Source organism: Bufo bufo, chromosome 7 (genome assembly GCF_905171765.1).
Source record: "Bufo bufo chromosome 7, aBufBuf1.1, whole genome shotgun sequence".
NCBI lineage: Eukaryota > Metazoa > Chordata > Amphibia > Anura > Bufonidae > Bufo > Bufo bufo.
The window spans coordinates 53,101,250-53,108,706 of record NC_053395.1 but is presented as its reverse complement, the minus strand read 5'-3'; the positions used below and the strand labels follow the sequence as shown (position 1 = coordinate 53,108,706).

The 7,457-nt window shown below is 41.5% G+C and overlaps 1 long non-coding RNA gene across 2 annotated transcripts; it reads right to left on the bottom strand.

The window, feature by feature from the left end:
* Nucleotides 1-524: 524 nt before the first annotated feature.
* LOC121008094 lies at nucleotides 525-4,692 on the bottom strand. 2 transcript variants are annotated; one of them, XR_005780513.1, is made up of 3 exons: nucleotides 4,142-4,692; nucleotides 3,708-4,063; nucleotides 525-1,299 (listed from the first exon to the last, which is right to left on the bottom strand). It is a non-coding gene; the product is annotated as an uncharacterized LOC121008094 (long non-coding RNA). The 2 variants fall into 2 exon arrangements; XR_005780514.1 differs by having other exon boundaries at nucleotides 3,744-4,063.
* Nucleotides 4,693-7,457: the final 2,765 nt, after the last annotated feature.

Below are 7,457 nucleotides of genomic sequence, written 5' to 3'. Positions count from 1 at the left end.
CGGCTAAAAAGGGTCACTTGACTGGATTTTCCCTTTTAATTTAAACACATATTATATATAAATTGGACCCAGACATATGTAAAGGCACATTAAACCATTATTTAAAATTAGTCAGTCAGACTACTATTTGCCTTATCTTGACATATGTCTTATTTATCCCCATAAAAACTTAACTTTTATTGTTATTTATTATGAACCTTCTTACTGACCCTGGTGGGGACAGCACCCAAAAAGGGATTTAGAGGAGATGCCAAACTGTATTAATACAGGGACCAAACCCTGCCACCCTCCTGGATTTGGTTAAAAAAATGGAAGTGATCATAAAGATGGACATAGCAAAAACAGACTCCCTAATCAATACCAATGAAAGAGCAGAGGTGTGATAAGTCACCAGCAATATTTATTTATCAAGAAGTGGAGTCCAGTGGAGGTGGTTCAAGACTATTGCGTGGTCTCTTACAGTTCATTCAAAAGTTCACATGGCAGGCACTGATTGATCAAGCAGGAATTTGGAACCTGGAAAAGAGATACTTGTTAGCAGGCACTAGTTGCAGGTAGCAATATCAGGTACCAAGGCCTGGAGGAAGCCAGCCATGCAGTTCTGATAAGTCTTTTAGGCCTTCTAGATAGAGGGAGCCAAAATGTCTCCCGCCACCTGTAGGTGATGTTCTTCAGGTAAGAGGTAGTTGGACATTAGGCAGCCCTCTTCACAAATGCACTTGCCATTGACAAGTCATTTTTTGAGGAGATCAAGAGGAGAATTTTGCAGATCATGGCAATATATAGCATATTCGTCCCCCCATAAAATAGCATACATAACTATATTTCTAATCCAATAAACAATGCATCAGTAATAAATAAAACATAACACAAGAGAGTGAAGATAAATGGCCTGTTTATTAAACAACATCTTAAACCAAAAACCACACATGTTCTGAAACTAGTCATAAATCAGGCTCATTAATCAAGAACAACACTTCTGAGTCCATCCTTTCATAGAATGACATATGTAAACCACCCACCCCGCCCATGCTGCTTTAACAAAGCGGCAAAGGCCCAACCCTACCAATAGCTTTTTCAATCATAGCCTGAAGGTTGAGGTTAAAAATATCACAACCAATATCAGATAAATGGATACAGTCAGGAATATACAGGCCAGCCTCTCCACTCTCCAAATCAACATGCGGAAAAGAAAATCAGTAACGGCATAAACTTAGACATTATTTGATTGATCCATTTACAGACTTTATCCTTAAACTTCAGCTCCGGGTAAATTCTCCAGCACCAACTAAAAATTATCTGAGAGAAAATTAAGCGAGTATTAGGAAACAGGCCATGCAGATCAGTCATTATATTTTAAATATAGACAGGCACACTACACTTAGAACAATTCTGACCAGAAGGCTGGCGATATCCTTGTGCTCATTTATTTATCAATAGATAAAAAACTGGTATAAAAACTAAGAGAAATAGTCATATAAAAACTAGAAAACAAAAAACACAGTTGCATATTGTCACGGATGGTGTTGCAGAAAACTAGAAGTCACAAATAAAGATCCAACTGACTTGATCCCAAACTAAGGAACATATGGGTGAGCCCTACAAAAGCCCTAGAGCTCTCCCTGACTGCTCAGCCCATGCAAAGATCTTAATGATAGAAACTAAGTTGCATGCCCCCGTACCTAGACTGTGTAACACCCGAAAACCCTATAATAGTGAGGGGACACGACCACTGACTCCCTGCACTCAATACGGAGGGAGTCGGGGTCACCTAGAATCAAGCCAACAGGAAAACACAAATAAAGGAATAGACTTATCTGAAGAACCCGCAGTTGCAGCATCTAGCAGTGAGCACAATCCAGGAAGTGGTATAAACCGCAAAGTGAAGCAGTATGGGAGGAGATATAAAGGGAGGCGATCACTGCTAATAGATGACAGCTGGGAGAGGGAGGAGAGATGACAAAACGAAACCAAAACAAAAGAACATCATGCAAGAGGTACTGAAGAACGTCTGTCAGAACTTCAGAGATCTGGCGGTGACATATATTTAAAACCAATCCTACTAACCAGTATTGTACTGATGTTGAGATACCGTCTATAGATTAGGATGGAACTTACAAAATCATAACATCTTTTTCTTTCCTGGCTAAGAAACTTATCGTCACTGTAAACAAATAGTCACTTCCAGTAGACACTTTGTATTGCTTTGCAGGTATGTTATTAATCTGCCAATTTCTGGATCTCCTTTATGATGATAACCATATATATACAATGATGATCGAGAGTCTGTACTCACTTTTTGGAGTAATGTGCTGCTATCCTCCGTGGTGTCCCACGTGGTAGCTGCAGCGCTCACTCTAGATTCAGCGTCTCTCACAAAAATCTCTCCAACACGGGTAGTGATACCTGTTTTGTAGCAGTTGAATCCCGGTGTCACACATGGTAACCAGTACTCTATTTCCTGACTGCCCGGACTTCAATTATACAGGATATCTCATGTGTTGTCTGCGGAGTACTCCACACTGTATTTGTTCTTATTCCAAAGTCTGTTTTTTTCATCAATAGGTCAGTGGGTTGTTTTAGTGGGTCTTGAATTTTTGCAAGTTATTGCCAATATTGCCAGACGTGTTTTGAAGTTATGCTAACTTCTTCTTCAGTTTTAAATATTCTATTGATCAATAAATGAGCACAAGGATATCGCCAGTCTTCTGGTCTGGATTGTTCCAAGTGTAGTGTCACGAGTTGGAGGTCCCAGGAGAGACCACCGCGTCGTCAAGCAATAAACGGAAATCAGGTACAGACACATAAGAGTTTATTGCACAAACAGAAACATGGAAAGCAGCACAGATAAAACATGAGCTCTATGTACCGTCAGCACAGTGGGAGAAAACCCCCACTGCGCCACTGTCTAGTAATACTCCAGAGGGGCGTAACTAAGCAACTCCTGGTTTTCACTAGAGCCCTAGATGGTAGGGTTAGACTTAGCCGCAGGAAGTTGCCAGGGTCCACTCTGGAGCGTGACCTAGACAGTGACAGCAGGAGCGAATGGACAACAGGTACCAGAAGGTACCGACGGCACATAGGCATACATAACATACAGGCAAATACAAAACAGAGCAACTAATGATACAAGCAGGAGTTCACGCAAGGGAGCAGGAGTGGCAATGAGCAGAGAAGGACTTGCTCCACCAGTAGTAAACTGCATGGCCTTGTCATGCCACTCTACTGCAAAGGCTTGCTGAACACAGACATCAGAATAAACACAAAGTAACTAAAACATAACTGACAGAACAGATAACAGAAAGACAGGAAGGAAGACGGCAAAGAGGACGCAAATGAACAAGTAGGGAAACTCACAGAGCACAGACAGACAGACACAGATCCCATGGGTCAGCAGCATGGGAGAGAGTACAAACCAGGAACAGGACAGGACAAGACAACACACACCAGGAGAGCTGACACAGAACTGAGGAAACCTCAGCCTTATATACAGGTTCCATGGGTGCAGCAGAGAGACCACACCCATGGAGCAGACAGAGGATTAACTCCTAATAGGAATACAGGGGAGTTAACCCATACAGAACCACAAAAGACACACAGGAACAGAACTTCAGCGAGGAGCGCCGAATGAGCAAGAACGGAAGGTCACAGTCAAAGGTAACGACTGTGACATGTAGTGTGCCTTTCTATATTTAAAATATAATTACCTAAGATTGACGGGGTGAGTCATAAAGACAGAGTACCTTTATCCACAGCAAAAAATGGGGTGATGGGCTAAATTAAGTATTTTTGTACAGATCAGTCATTGTCCTTTTCATTTGAAAGACCAAGTCCATGGTATCACCACACCCGATATTGTTGCCTCCTAAATTAATAATAATAATGTCTGGGTTAGGAAAAACATCATGCAGATGCAAAATTAAATAAACCAAACCTGCCCAGTGAACTCCGGCCCAGAAGATCTTGACGGCTTCCAAGGACAAATTAATGCCATAACAGCACTCTGCAGCCCTCCTATGTGCCCAATGAATATCAGAGTGGCCCAGAATCCAAACAGCTCGACCTGAAAAAACGAAATAAAATTAAATAATCAACAAATGAGGCCGAACATAAAGCAGATGCCAATTTGAGGACCACCTACCAATTCATCTGATTACTGATTCATGCAAACCAGCCTGCGCAGCAGCGGTAGCTGACCCAATACAAAAAGAATGAGAGGAGAAAAATTGACCACCAAAACCCAATTCAGTTAAACATTTAGATAAAACCGCATTAAACTGAAACTGAGACAAAGGGGACAAATCCTCATGAACCAGAAAAAGGAAGCATTACCAGAAGACCGGACAGCCAAATACCGCAATACCGCATTAACAGGGCAAATAGTCTTATCAGATACAGCACTAATATGCAAATAACAAAGCACCAAAAAATAACAAACTGACCGAGTAACCTTACATAATATTAACAGCAATTCAGGAGAAACAGGACAACGACCATCAGGTAAATGACCAATCGATTTATAACCTTAACTAAAATGCTGCTTAATCAAGAAAAATTCTGAAAGTGACCGAGACCCAAAACATAAAAAAAATAAAACCCCAGCCAAATCCTACAGACTGAACCATGCGCCAGCTTCTGCCCAAACAGATACAAGCAAAACGCCAAAGCCAGTGGTTCGTTCGTGACCAATGGTTAAACAGATAACCCAGCAGCAAAATGATACCAGTGCACCCAAGCTAATAAATTACCTTTCCATGTGGCCGCAGCAGCAGAGCGACTCACTAGATCCAAAGCTAGGACCAGATCAGTCCCCACATGTGCTCTGGACAAGGAGTCCCATAAACATCAGCAGACGGTACCAAACTCCGAAAACAATCCATCTGAAAACGGGACAAGGAATCAGCAATATCATTATCAACACCAGGAATATGGACAGCTTTTTAGCCAAATATTCGATTTTAAAGAAAAGCAAAACTAAATGACGCAGAAGCTTAATCACCAAAGGACATTTGGAACAATTAATTGCAAACATTACTCCCTCATTATCCATATGTAAACGGATTTGCTTATTCTGAAAATTTTGGCACCAATGCCACTACCACTGGAAACAGCTTCAACAAAACCAAATTAGACATTTCTGCTTTTGAGACCCAAGTACAGTACCATGCCATGAAGCAGCACACCAATGACCATCCCCAAACCAGCTCCACCAACTGCATCAGTGAATAAATTTAAATGCACTGCATAAATAAGTTCCTTCTGCCAGTACTACCTACCGTTAAAATCCTGAAGAAAATGTATCACCATATCAAAAGATCATCCTTTATAACCTTACCTAAAGATATATGCAAGCAAGGATTATGAAAACCAGCGATGCGAGAAAATAGCTGCTTGCAAAAAATCCTTCCTATAGGCATAATCCTACAAAAAATAAAATGCTAACAAACCCAATATTGACTGAACCTCCTTAACAGTAACACTGACGCAACAAAAAAACTTGCATTAAACCACTTACTTTCAAAAAAAATTTCCCATAGGTAAACTATCCCTAAATATTCTACACAGATAGAAGGCAAAATAGTTTTTTCAGAAGCAAGAGGAACACCAAACTCAGTACAAACTGAACAAAATACCTTCAGCAACTCCTCACAAATGAGAAAATCAGCAGGACCAACAAACAAAAAATCATCTAAATAATGTACTATACCACCTTTCATTGAGTGCACCGCAACAACCCATTCAAGAAAAGTAGAGAAAGCTTCAAAATAACCCCATAGGTAAACATCTGTCAAAATAAAAAGCACCCTGAAAATGAAAACCCAAATAATTAAATGCCGCTGGATGAATAGGAAGGAATCGAAATACAGAGTGAATATTTGCCTTAGCCATTAAAGCCCCTTTTCCAAATGCTCTAACCACAGAAACTGCCGTACCAAATGTAGAATAACAGACTAAGGCTACTTTCACACTAGCGTTCGGGTGTCCGCTCGTGCGCTCCGTTTGAAGGGGCTCACGAGCGGCCCCGAACGCATCCGCACGGCCCTAATGCATTCTCTATGGAGGCGGATCCACTGAGAATGCATCCGCCTGGCAGCGTTCAGCCTCCGCTCCGCTCAGTGAGCGGACACCTGAACGCTGCTTGCAGCGTTCGGGTGTCCGCCTGGCCGTGCGGAGGCGAGCGGATCCGTCCAGACTTATAATGGAAGTCAATGGGGACGGATCCGCTTGAAGATGACACTATATGGCTCAATCTTCAAGCGGATCCGTTCCCCATTGACTTTCAATGTAAAGTCTGAACGGATCCGCTCAGACAACTTTCTCACTTAGAAAATTTTCTAAGTTTATAATGCAGACGGATCCGTTCAGAACGGATGCGAACGTCTGCATTATAGGAGCGGATCCGTCTGATGACACATCAGACGGATCCGCTCCGAACGCTAGTGTGAAAGTAGCCTTATCAATTTCATAATTTAAAGATTGACCAAATGGATAAGACAAATGATGTATAATCCTGAATGAATTAGGTTCCTTTTTTGGCACCACCCCAAGAGGAGACAAACAGAAATCCTCAAAAGGTGGCATCTCAAAAGGACCCCCAAACCTACCAGCAGCAATTTCCTTTTGCAGTTTCACCTAGACCACATCAGGAAACTGCGGAACAGAAGTCAAATTATTCACAAGATTACAACCATGACCAGTAAATGTAGGCAAAATAAACCCTTCAAAAAAACCATCAATTAACAAGTCAGCTATCTGCTGATTTGGAAACTTGTTTAACCAGGGAAGCATTTTCACTAGGTTTACTGGCATCCAGGCTTTTGGAAAGAAACGTGCAGACCATTTACACTGCGATTCATTGTCAGCAAAGAGGAGGCCCCATTTGAAAAATCCCCCAGCATTAGATACCTTCTGAACCACAGCCGTTGATTTCTGGGGAACCAAAAGATTTAGCCACAGGACCACATCCTTTTGTACCCCATTTCAAATGCAGGTAAACCGCCAATTTCTGATGGAAATTCTCATCATATTGAAACCAACCAAAACCGCCCAAACTCTTGTACGCTTCTAAAACAATATCCACATGCTGAAATAACCCTGAGCATCTGTCAGGGTATTTCTCTCCCAAAACGCTGGAGAAAATACAAAAAGCCTGTAACCAATTGTTAAATGAACAAGGAATAGAACGGCACCCATCATCTTCCGATCTCTCCTCCCTGCGTTCCAGCTTAGAAACAAATTCCTTAAAAGCAGGCAGGAGAGATAAAATATCAACATATTCACAATTCCATATTTTTTCTTTAACAGATCAAGACAAATGAAAACCAAGTGGAGAAATCTCATGGTAAAACTTCCTTAAGACAATTCTCAGCAATACCTTTAGATTTATCAAGCACGGGTAAACATTGCAAAACCCCTAAAGGTTCTACAACACTGTCAGCATCACCCCCTTCCCTATT